The sequence below is a fragment of the Oreochromis aureus genome, linkage group 23 (assembly GCF_013358895.1).
Source record: "Oreochromis aureus strain Israel breed Guangdong linkage group 23, ZZ_aureus, whole genome shotgun sequence".
Classification (NCBI taxonomy): Eukaryota; Metazoa; Chordata; class Actinopteri; order Cichliformes; family Cichlidae; genus Oreochromis; species Oreochromis aureus.
Genome location: NC_052963.1, coordinates 18,595,426 through 18,608,490, shown reverse-complemented (window position 1 = coordinate 18,608,490; position 13,065 = coordinate 18,595,426). Strand labels below are relative to the sequence as shown.

The 13,065-nt window shown below is 37.4% G+C and overlaps 1 protein-coding gene across 3 annotated transcripts in view; it reads left to right on the top strand.

Annotated features, from left to right (window-relative positions):
• Positions 1-4,912: 4,912 nt before the first annotated feature.
• LOC116316408 (methyl-CpG-binding domain protein 5) overlaps positions 4,913-13,065 on the top strand; it is a 45,963-nt gene continuing 37,810 nt past the window's right edge. For 2 of the 3 annotated variants that reach the window (XM_039606682.1, XM_031734966.2), the window contains exon 1: positions 4,913-5,090. The gene's annotated coding sequence lies outside the window, so the exon portion shown is untranslated. Of the gene's footprint in view, positions 5,189-13,065 lie in introns of all 3 variants that reach the window. The other variant, XM_039606681.1, reaches the window with a different exon arrangement.

Here is a 13,065-nt window from a genome sequence, read left to right as displayed (position 1 = left end):
TTTATGAATTTTACATGAATAGGATTTTATTTGTTGAATTTTATATACATTTTATTCTTGAATTTGATCCTGCGCATTTCCGTTCTACAGCATTTACTGGCTATGAAATGAAAACAATATGATATTATATATAATATATTATTCACAATTCAAGTTTTGTAGATTACATTTTATGTTATTTTTGTGAAATTAAAATAACAGGATGCTCTTAAGAGATTTTACATCTGCATAAATGCTAAAAACAAGTCATTTTGGCCAGTTGCTATAGGTGGTTGCTAGGCAACATGATGGCATCATAACATTTGACATAGATAAGAACCTTCAGGTGCCTAAGACATACTTGTGTGCCAAGTTTGGTTGCGCTGCTTGTGATCATGTAGGAGGAGTTGGTAGACAAAGAAATGAACACACAGATTTTCTGTGTTATAGTAAGATATATAAGAAATAGTCTGTCGGCACTGAGAAAGACTACAATTATGTGTAATTATATATACGTTTATTTGTGAAACTATAACAGCCACTTCTGCTCTGGTTTGATAAAATTAGGAGGGATGGCTCATGTGAATGGCTAAAAGGCCGCCTGCATAACAGCATCTTTTACTCACTGAAGCTCTGGAGACACTTAAACGCTTCCTGCGGCTTTTTGGTTGACTGATGAAAAGGAAAAAAAAAAGACACAGCAAACCGCCAGATATCTCGCAAATCGTCTCCCGCTCTCCGCTCACATTTAGCCTGTCACATTATTCTAAAATACGACCCTCCGCTCGCACATTCAGCCCTCTGTGTTTGCCCTTAAAAATACATGAAGCGCTCCTTCCTTCAGCAGCCCTACGCTGAATTCATTTAACGTCTCCTCGGGTTTGACCTTCACACAAAATTCAGGCGTTTGCACCCTGAGCTGCATCTCGTCCTCGCTTCAGACGGCTGAGCTCATGTTTTCTTCAGCTTTTATGACCTTTATTTATCTCAGGAAATTATTTTGCTGAGTGTCTGTTTTTGCTCCACTGCAACTTTGTGTTGTATTTTTGTAGTTTTTGTGCGCGCAGCCAGTCAAAATTAACCTTAATGAGTGTCATCTTGTTCATAAATATGAATAGTTTAGTTTCTGCTAAAAGATGTTCTTGTAATTAATCATTATCATTGCAGTTTGTAGCTTATGGTGTTAAACACTTATCAAATTACACTTCATATACAGTATTTAACAAAGTACCTGTAAGGTACTAGCAAAATAACTGGTAATGGGATTGTTTTTAATTAGATGGTGACTTTTTTTCTAACCCTGTGAGTCCACATATTCTGAGTTTCAGTATGTAGCCATTGGCTTCTGATCATTTTAGTACATTGTGCTTAATATGTAAAGACCACCTTTTATTTTTGACAAAGTAAGACATGGTAATGATAACGTTACAAAAGTTAAAACTTCTGTAAGGGGTCTTTATGTAAGCTTACCTTCTGCAACAATGACCCTTCCCCCTACCCCCAAAAAAGGAAAAGGGAAAAAAAAAGTTGTACTAAATTAATTTCCTGTCACTTTTTCTACCTTTTAGAATTAATCAAAGTCATTATTCGGCATTAACTCAAACTATTTTGCAGATCAAGTCAGCAGAACTTAAAGATCACTGTGTTCATTTCTACTGTTTCTGATGTGAGCCAGTCATGTCCTCCTGTGAACCAGCCTATTCATTTATGTCCTCTGTAATGGACATTTGTTTTTGGTTTATATCTTTTGAGTGATTTGAGATTCTTAAAGTCCTGATGTACTAAATAAAGGACATCCTAGGCTTTCCACTGATATCTCATGTGTTTGAGTGGCCTCTTTTAGCTCCAAAGAGGAAAGGACTCACACATATCCTTTTGCCTTGTCTTGATTCTGCCTTGCACAGATTCAAAAAGGTGATGGAATTGTTCCTCTGAGATTTTGGTCCATGATGACATGACAGTATCACACATTTGCTGCAGATTTGTTGGCTGCACATCCATGACATGAATCTGCTGTTCCACCACATCCCAAAGGGGCTCTACTGGATTGAGATCCGGTGACTGTGGAGGCCATCTGAGTACAGTGAACTCAGTGAACTCATTGTCATGTTCAAGAAACCAGGTTGTGATGATCTGAGCTTTGTGACATGGTGTGTTATTATGCTGAAAGCAGCCATCAGAAGATGGTACACTGTGATCATAAAGGGATGGACATGCTCAGCAACAACGCTCAGGTAGGCTGTAGAGTTTCAATGATGCTCAGGTGGTACTAAGGACCAAAAGAGTGCCAAGAAAATATTCCCCACACCGTTACACATCCAACACCAGCCTGAACTGTTGATACAAGGCAGGATGGAGCCATGCTTCATGTTGTTTACACCAAATTCTGGCTTGATCCTGAATTGTATTAGTGTAAGAAAGTGGATGGATGTAATCAAAGTATACAGAAGAGCATCTCTGAACAGGCAACATACTGAATGTTGATGGAGATGGTCTACAGCAGCAGAAGATCATAGCAGGTGACACTGCTAAGAACAGGAAACTGAGGTTACAGCTCATCAGAAATGACCACAGCCTACCCATCTTCCGTCAAAGACAAAGTGCAGCCTGTCGGTCCTCGCCTAAACTCAGTTAATTAGACTTAACCAACTAACCTAACCCCATACCTGTTTTTGGACTTTGAAGAAAGGAGTTTGCATCTAGTCCAGTGGATGAATCCAACCTAGGAGCCTCTTGTGAGGTGACAGTGCTGATGACTGCACTGCCATGGCAGCCTTCCTTGGTTATAACAAGTGTCTTGTCGTGCTTGTTATATTGATTATTGTTTGAAATTGTCTAGTTTTAGTTGAATTTTTAGTAGTTTCAGTTTTGCTTTGCAAAGTCAGCTGACTTGACATCTTGATACCCAATAAACATCTCCATGAAAGCCTCGTTGGGGTGTTTGTGTTGTGAATGCGTCCAAACTGACAGAAAGAGTGAAAACTGTATATGAAATTTATATAACTAATTGTTAAGGTTTGTTTTAGTACTTAATATAATCATGCCACAGTCATACAGTGTTATTACTAACAAGTTGCCTCTAAGTCATTTTTCTGCAAGTAAATTCAACATTATTTATTTGTAATACAAAAAATCAGACGTTTTTAATAGGATTTGTGTGTGTGCACACATCACCATCCTGTCTGTAAACACAATAACTTCAAAAGTTGTGAATGAATTCTGATAAAACGTTGTATGAGTGTAGAGTGGGGTCATGTTAACAATCCACTCAAATTTGGCTTACATCCACCAAGGTTTTCAAGGTCAACTCAATGATGTATTGGTGGAAAATTGACTAAAAGCCTTATAACTTTGAAACTATGATGTGTAGTGTCAATCTAGTCAACATATATTACTAGTTTTATTAATGAATATTCAATAATCATCAATTTGATTTGATTTTATGACTTTGCTATGGCACATTAAAGTAACAAGTTACAACTGTCTAATACATAACAATTGAATACATGTACAATGTTCCGTCTTTTGGGAAAACAAAACCTTGTGATTAAAAGCTTTTTCCACTTCATATTTATTTAAATAAATTTTATTAAACATTGAAATGAACAGTCTCTGGTCCAAAGTGTAATAACAAGAAATGATATAAAAAAAGGAAAAAATATAGATCAGCCAAAAATTTCTGTACTTTTTTTTTATTGAACAACAAGCAGAAATACTTGTGTGTGTGATTTCCATGAGGTGTTTAGGTTAAGTCTTTATCTAATTCCAGTGATCTATAGTGTAAAAAAGTATATTAGTATGGAAAAATACAGAGGCAGTGAGGAAAAATTGAAAGACGCACAAAACATAGTGACCAAAAACCATGAAAATCATGTGAAAAAAAGTCCAAAGCATTTAAAAAAGTGATGCAAATGTGTTAATAATAAATAATAACAAGAGAAGATAATAGTCTTTTTGTCAGTCTCCAAATAAAAGCAACAATCAATCTTGAAATTTTCAGATGCGTAACTCGAGACATGGAAAATTTTGAGATACACAAATCGAAATTTTAAGTTGATTTGAGTCAAGTTGTTAGATAAGTTTTTAGTTTGTAATTTTGATTTATTATGTCTTAATGTTAAGATAAAAATCTTCAAATTTTGATTTATTAAGACTAAATTTTGAGATACATAATTTGAATACTTTCATGATGAACCCCAAATTTCACATTAGGTACTCTAAAATGTCACGTTACTGACGGATTATCTCAAAATTTCAACTTACTCAGAAGTAAGCAAAAGTTTTTAAGATATGTTATCTTGGAATTTTTGGTTATTAGCTGAAATTTTTGAATAGCATAAATCAAAATTTTGAGTATCATCTTGAAATTTCGAGACTTTTGGATGGCAAAAAAAAAATTCATTCTTTTACTGGCAGAGGAAAGCTTACAGATTACAAAGAAGATTACACAATAATGACGTAATTTTTAGTATAATTTTTACGCGTTTTTCTGTATTTTTAACCACACATTGAATTTATTGAATTTTACCTTTTACAGAAACTTAGATTATATAAAAAATGATAATATATTGGGAGCAAATGAACAGTATATTTTTTGTTTTTTATTTATTTTTGGTGTATGAGTGTATGAGTGTATACAGGATGACCTCAATGACCTGAAGAGTACAGTGTCAACATATTCGTAATGTACTGTGAAACGTTTCCATAGAGTCTTTAGGAAATAAAATAATAAAAAATAAAACCAGTTCTATATCTCCCAGGATTAAAGTCAAATATGTGGAAAAAGGGATGAAATAGTTTTGCAGCCAATTCTGCCTCAGGGGTCCCTGGAGGCCCCTCAGGCCTCAATGTGGGACCCGCCGGTTCAGGCTGTGGCTCAGTGTGAGTCCCCATCCCAACCCTCACATCCAGGTTACCCCTAACTTTTCCCCCTTTCTTTTTTCCCCCTTTCTTTTTTCCCCCTTTTGGCCATGCAGAGCTCGTGTATGTGAGGAAACGTGCATCACCTCTCCCATCTGCTGGCTGGTTGAGGTCGGCGCATGCGCAGTGCGGCTCTCCATCATTTCCAATATCCCAGTGTAGGAGAACCAGCAGAGGCAGAGAACTAATGGGTAGGCTGCTTATTCTTATTTTTCCTAAGCTCGCAGACGCACTGTTGCTCGCCCGTTTCGCTGTTTCGGCTCCGGTACACATTCGCCGGGATGCCCGGGTAAGAACGGACAGTTTACGGTTTGATTTGACGCAGACAGAAACGTTAGTGCCTGAAAAGCGTCTCTCTCTCCCTCTCTCTCTCTTCTTCTTCTTCTTCGCTCTCCCCTCTGCAAACGCAACGGGATGGCACGGCTGTTAGCTAGCATGCTAAGCTAACCCGTGCTAACTCGGCCTTACCCCTGGCCTTGCCTGCCCCCCTCCCCCTTTGGCTCGAAACCTCAACGGCCGGGCCTAGCTGCTTCTTCTCTCTCTCTTTTTTTACTTCGACAATTTGAAGTCGGAACCCCGGGCCTGCGGGTCCCCGGCATGCACGAACCCTGCTCCGCGGTTCCAATTAAATGCTGAAACGTTATTAGCGTAGCCGAGCTCGTCCTAATTCATTTTCGTTACAACAAGCTAGCTAAGCTAACGGCAGCTAGACAGCTGACGCTTGGCAGGCTAACCCCCCAGCTAGTTCAGATGCTGTGTCCAGTGCATCAAAAAGGCAGTCAGACAGGACTGATCCCGCTTGTTGACACGGTCCCCTCTTAATGCGGAGGCCCCTCACACGGTGGAGCTCGAGCTAATGGTTATTAAACCAACATTTGGCTCAGTTGATGAGCAGCCCCAGCTAATGTCCACCAGGCTAATTGGCTATTATCTAACGTTTAGGTTGTTTTGGTTGTGTACACAAGCGGTTGTCATGTTCCTCCGGCTTCGGGTGGGAAAAAAAGTCTTGTCATTCAGGCTATGTGGCTGTCAACTTTGAAGGCTGCTGCAGGACAATATGGCTAATTTATCCCCGAAGCTTTCCTTAGCCAAATCCAGCAAGCAGGAGCTACAGCAAGATTTAAGTGCTGTGCTGAGAATTAATGGGTTTAATCTAGCCAGCGGTGGATATCTTATGGGTCAGGACAGCGTGTCTAACCTTTGTGGTGTTGCAGGTTTATGCTCAGCAAATAGAAGGTGCTTTGTGCTGGTAGCTCTTCACTTTCATGAAACTGGACAGCTGTAAATATAGATGGAAATTCACTAAAAAAGCTTCATATTGAACATCTTCAGCGCAGTCTTGCAGCAGTATATGAAGTAGTCACAACCTTTAATCTATTGATTAGTGTTTCATGTACTGTACTCATTAATTTGCCGTACACTGACACAAATCAGTACATATTTTCCACTTTTAAAAGGTGAAAGGCAATAGACATGTGTTTAGCAGCCCCTCATTTCTGTATACTTTTCTAGGAAATGGGAAATTTGTGCAAACATAAATGAAGATGCAGTATATAGAGTGAAAAAATGGGCCTGTACAATTCTGCTGGGCTTGAAAGTCAATATCTGGTGTGACCACCTTTACTCTTCAGCACAGTCTGAACTCTCTTAGGCAGCGTTCTTGTCATTTCGTTAAGTATTCTTCTGGAATAGTTCTCCAGGCTTCTTGAAGGACATTCAAAGCTTTTCTTTGGATGTTGGATGCCTTTGGTTCTGTTCTTAGTTATTATGAGGTCCGGGCTCCGGGGAAGCCAATCCATGACTGACAGTGTAGCAATTTATTTTCTTTTAGTGCATTGGCAGTGTGTTTGGGATCATTGTCATGCTGAATCAGTCAGATGGAATTGCATGGTGCATCAAAATCAGACTTATCTGCATTCATACTTGCATCAGTTTTGAGAAGATTTCCCACACCAATGGCTGAAATCTAGTCCCAAACCATGATAGAACCACTCACAGTTGTACCTCTCTTTACATACTGGCAACAATTTGAAACAAAAATGTCAAATTTGGATTCATCACTCCGTAAGACCCGTTACCACTGATTTTCCGGCCAGCCCTTGTGTGATTTTGCATAAGAACATGACTTTAATATATGGTTCACCTGCTGTAGGCCTTCCACGTCTTCTTGTGTCCTCCACTTGTTCAGTTTCCTCAGATTTTTTTTTTTAAGGCCATGCTGCACACCATGCTGAGATAAACCAGGTAATAGCTCTTTGGGAATCAGTTTTTTACTTTTCGAACCTGTCAGTCTTTGTTATTGTTGGCATTTTTCATGGATTCGACTAAATAAATGAGGAAAAATAATGACAGGACTGAACCCCAGTGGGAAAAAAAAACAGTACTACTGGGTTAAGTTTAGAAAAAGATCATGGCTTGGGTTCAAATACAACAATTGCTTCCTCTTTTATAGCTTTTCTTTTGTACTTTGCTATTGTGACATGTCACTGCTGAAGGGTCTTAATACAAACAGAATGCAAACACGAAATATATCATCTATTGAAATACATTGCTTATGAAGTTGTGCAACCTGCCACAAAAAATCCCTATAATTTGTGTCCTTGTACATTAGGGCTGCCACGATTAGTCGACTAGTCACGATTACGTCGACTATCAAAATTGTCGACGACTAATTTAATAGTCGACACGTCGTTTGAAGCTTTGTAAGATTGCAAAAGACGCAGGAATAAGTAGTAGGATTTAAGAGTGTAATAACGGACTGAAACAGAAGATGGCAGCACTGCATGCACAAGGATGCCAGCTGCCGTTAAACCCCGAAGAAGAAGAAACTGTCCTAGAATTCATAGCGCGGCCCTGCTCAGTTTCCAACAATGGCGGCAGCTAGTTAGTTTTAATGTTACTCTTATTATTCTTTCTGGGTCACAAAATAAACGTTTAACATATTTTCAGGCAGGAATGTAGCTGTGTAAACTTAAAATATCTGCTTAGTTTATCAAGACACCACATATTTTCAAAAGCGCTCCGACGTTTTCGGAGATGTCTGTTACCCACCAGCTCGATAGCTAGCTGGGGTTGACGGCTCACTAGAGCCGGTGAGAACACCGGACTCCCGGCAAATCGTTTTCAAATCCACCGCCGTCTTTCGCTACTCAGGTTAAACATGATATATAAGTCACTTAGATAACTTAAAAATGTTATTGTTTGGCTTTTTTCAGTATTCTATTTGTTCCTGAGTAAATCGGTTTGGCTGAGATGAAAGTTATAGTTTTTACACAGCTGAATAAACGTCAAGCAGACGACTGATTATCAGAAGTGTGAGATGCTCGAGAATATACTCCGGTGTCCTGTTATATTTTAGATAGCAAGGAGCAGACGGCTGCGTTTATTAAACTCCTCCGAAACAATCTGCAAATTTCATTTAAATTCAATAAACTATCATCTTGTCTTTATTTTTAGTTAGCACATACCTTAAACACTTAAAGCTGTAAGATAATGATAGTTAAATAAGAGCAGATGCATGCTGGTGCAATAAGCTGTATGTTTTACGTTCAATGGATGCATGATCTGATTAGTCGACTAATCGCAATAATAATCGGTGACTAGTCGACTATCAAAATAATCGTTTGTGGCAGCCCTATTGTACATCAACAAATAAGTCACTTTTTGTGACACTTTCATGTTTCGCTGTGAAAAAACTCTCAAAAACTGTCTGCATCTGATAACCCTCTCAAATTTTTTTCTTAATTAAGGAAAAAAAAATTGACAATAAGTAGTTCTTTGAATGCACAGATATCTCATCTAAATAATGGGTAAGAGCATTTCTACCTGTAATTTTCCTCTTCATGTCTATGTTTACCTGGACTCTAATTTTCAGACTTTAATGGGATTAAAAGCCCAAACAGAATAAAAATGCTCCATATAAACACCTTCGAATGCATCTGAGGTAGGCTCACTTTGTTGTAATTAGGGTACTTTTTCCAGTACCGATACACAGACACCAACTTTCTGCTAATACCATGTACTAAACCAGTACTTTTGTTAATGAAACTGTCGTTCTTGTGAGGAATATTTGGGAAACTGTTATGTAGATATCCAACAAATTTGTCTGGCACAACTTCACTAGATTCCAAGGTGCACGAAGAAGACAAAGATCTGATGACGTGAAAACTCCAGCGACACTAAGCATTAGGGAACAACTTTATTGGTTTTATTTTAGATTTTGTTGTATTGTAAAAGATTATGTAATTGCCATAGCCCCACATTTGGGGCTATGGCAATGTATTTGTGACTTTTACATCAGACTATTCCTAAATTCAAGATGTCTAAAAACAGTGGTATAATCTTTTTCATGAATTGACCTCATAGACTCCATTAATTTCTTGCTGCGTTCTATCAGCTTGTGTCCTGCATCATAAATGCTTGTGGAGGTATGTTTCTCCACCTGGTGCTCTGTAATGACCTTATCTTTAAGAGTAAAAAGTGAAATAAAAAATAGAAACAAATGTGCTCAAAACCATAAATTTTCAATTCAAGGAGAGAAAACAAATTTCCCACGTGAGGGACTAATAAAGGTTATCTTATCTTATCTTATCTTATCTTATCTTATCTTATCTTATTTGTGACTTTCACGTCATAGTGTTCTTAAAAATGTGCTCTGTGCCTTTTATTTAAATGGATATGGAGGTATGTTTCTCCACAACTTAATAAATGGCATTGTTTTTCTTAGCTGAACTGGTCCTTTTAACTTAGTTAATTATATACAGACTATGAGAGTTAAGCGCAACCCCATAATAGGAACGTCTGTCATGAAAAGAACATAAAATTTCCAAATTTAGAGTTTAAAAAGAATTATTTTCAAAATACATTTAAAACAGAGAATGATATTTAAGAAATACATGCAATATTGATAATTCTAACAGTAAAAAACAACACAATAATGAGGCACAACAGTAAAAAGACCATTTTAATCCAATTTCAGACAGTTCATTAAATCACCCCCCCCACCCCCCACCCCTGCCCCCTTAAAAGACAAAAAAAATGTATATTTACATCATTTTGATTTAAAATTACTTTTCCTCTATTGAGATACTTTTGTCCAAATTATTTTGCTGTAGGTTTTGTTTAACTTAATCCTTAGGTGCTGCACCACAGGAACTTTTGGGATAAATAATCTCTAACTGCTACCTTTTGTAGTAATTTATTTAAAGCATGATTTACAATACCCCTAAAAGATGTAGAAGTAAAAACAAAGTTTTTAGGGTTCATGGAGTCCCAATGATCGTCAAAAACACGTTCAACAATGAAATGTGGTCTGTTAAGCTACATGTCTTTGATATTTAAGGATCTTATTTGGTGAGTGGAATAAAATTCGGTTGCAGATCCACATTTTTGGTGACCATTAAATTGCATACAAACAAATTGAGAATGTAACGTTGCATGTGCAAGGAAATGATGAAATAAACATAGTATGTACAAAAGGAAAAATAAATGGATTTATAACGAATCTTTGAAAAAAAAATATATATAATATTTATTTGTGAATAATTGTTGTGTGTGTGACATCACGCAACGTTTTGTTCAGATTTGCCCACCTGTTAAGATGGAGATGGGATAAATGCAGACATATGCTATGGTCATTAGTGCAAGATAGTCAAAATGTGCAAAATAATTATTGAATAAATATAGTAGAGGACGCTTTGTGCTCCTATTTAGAGTCAGCACTGCATGTATCTCTGTATGCAAGTATTTCTGCTAGAAAGAGAGAGGATGGCTGCAATTTTAAGAAATCTGCCAAATTTAAACTAAACAAGCTGTTCATCTGCATAAAGGCAGCTTTTTTTAAGTATGTTTTGCCACTTCTAAAAAAAAAACAAAAGCAAAACAATTTTTCAAGCTGTACTGGTCCTCTTCAACGAGTTTATTATATACAAACTCTGTGAGTTAAGAGTAACCCAATAATGGGAATAGCCGTGCTGAAAAGACCAAGAATTTCCAAATGCAGTGTTGTTGTGTTTCATTTTTAAAATTATTGCTAAATAGGTGGACAACAAAGAAAATGCTGTTGTTAAAGTCACGTATGCAGAAAGTATTCATGACTATTCAAGTTTGTCAGATACTGCATAGAGAAGACCTTTGGAAGGGTGTTTCTCCTCTTAGGGAAAAAAAGGGTTTCTGTAATTATTAATAAACCCTTTAGCAATTAAAATCAATGGTGGGCACATTGGTGCCAAAAAGACCATTAATATCTAAATTTAGGGATTTTGATTCAAACATTTGCCAAAAATATGAAATGAAACAAAAAAGCTGTTGAGAAAGACGAGTGGATGATGTATTTGTGACTTTTACAAAGAAAGCAGTGTAAAAGATGCTTTTCACTTTTTCAAATTTGCTGGTCTGGTAGCTTGATAAAGACTCTTTTGGACTTTTTACCTCCAGGATTTTTTTTTTTTTTTTTAGTTAAATTGTGAATAACGCAAAAGTCCTGCTGAATGTCTATTCTGGGGGAAAAAAAATAAAATTGTTCACTTCACCTGGGGTCATGCTTTCAGTTGTGACACTGCCACTGCTTTTCCATAGATTCCCATTTTAAAATTAAAAGCCAGCATCATATATAAAGCAGACTCTGGCACCTTTATCCCCTCACCACTCAACCAGTTACAGCAGGATGCTGGAGGTCTCTTTGTGTTCAAAGGGAGTTCTTCCTCCCTACTGTTACCCAGTTCTTCCTCATAGGGATCATCAGATTATTGGGGTTCTCCCTCTAATACTGAAGGGTCTTTACCTTACAATACAAGGAGGCTTGTTGTGAATTTTCACAGTTCATGCTGTGGCGCTCCAAACCTCCAGCATTGCCTTCCCGCTGTGTTTTCCACACCAGTTTCTCTCAGCAGCCTCGTATGCTTCCTGTAATGAGAAAATGCTCACTCACTTGTTAATGAGGTTTGACTTTATCTTTTTTTTTCTTTTTCTTTTTTTTTTTAACAGTTGAACTGATTGGTTGAAATCAACCTGTGCAGACACACACATTTTACTTTGCCATTGGTTATGTCAGACCCTGTGTAATACCAGTAAGACCAAGAGATTGTCTATTTTAATGCTTCTGCTGGACTGTGACTGTGCTCCCTCGATTTTTACAGTTCCCAAAACAACTACTCCTCCACTGTTATCTCTTCTAATTGGCTTTATTAGTTTGTCACTCTGCAAAGACCTTAAGTCCTCCAGTGGGTTATGTGCTCCATTCAAACTTACCAGAGTCCAAATGCTGGCAAACTGGCGTTGCGTGCTGCTAAAGTCGTTTGAAGCTCATGTTCTGACCTGAATTGTGAGTTGGCGGGTAAAGGTTGTCGACTCATAGATAAAGAGGTTTTCCTCTTTCTCCTTTTCTTGTCCCGATGACTTAAGATCAGTCAGAGACAGATTGTCGTTAGAGTTGAATGAAAGTCCAGCTCAGACATGAACCAAAGCAAAGAAATCTACTTCTTGACTTAATAATGAAATGCACACAGGCCACTTTGTCTGATCATATTCTTTAATATTTGGACACTGAGGGAGAACGTTTTCATTTACATAAGCTGCCATCTTTAATGGACCACAAATTTAGTTACTCGAGGATCTTTGGCTGCGTTTCTGCTCGTCTTTTTTTTTTTTTTCTTTAATGTGATTTCTTATCTAAAACAGTTTGTAATTTTTTTTTACTCATTTCCTATTGAGGGTGCATTTCTTCCTTTTCTACCACATTAAGTTTTTCCCTCTCTTGTTCCCTACTGTTTTGGTGACGTGTGCAGCTGGATTCACTCCAAACTGTAAAATTCCCGTCACATTCAAGTGCATGCACTTTTGGATGTGTGAGATTGACCTTTCTGGGTTTTTCCATGCAAATCTGAGTTGGCATATTTAAAAAGGGGTTGCAACATTTACCTTCATTTTGTGAATACTTTCAGTTACAGGTCCTCAGAGTAGATAGACATAGTTTGAAATCTGGCGTTTTTTTTTTGTTTGTTTGTTTTTTTATTTTTACCAGCATGTCTGTTAACAATACAGGGGTTGATCTAAGGAGACTAACATTAGATGGCACTTTGTGCATAACTTGTTACCTTATCTTAACATTTTATTATTAGCCATAGCCACTAGTAGACGGCTTGTGTGGTTATGGCTAGATAGTTTCAT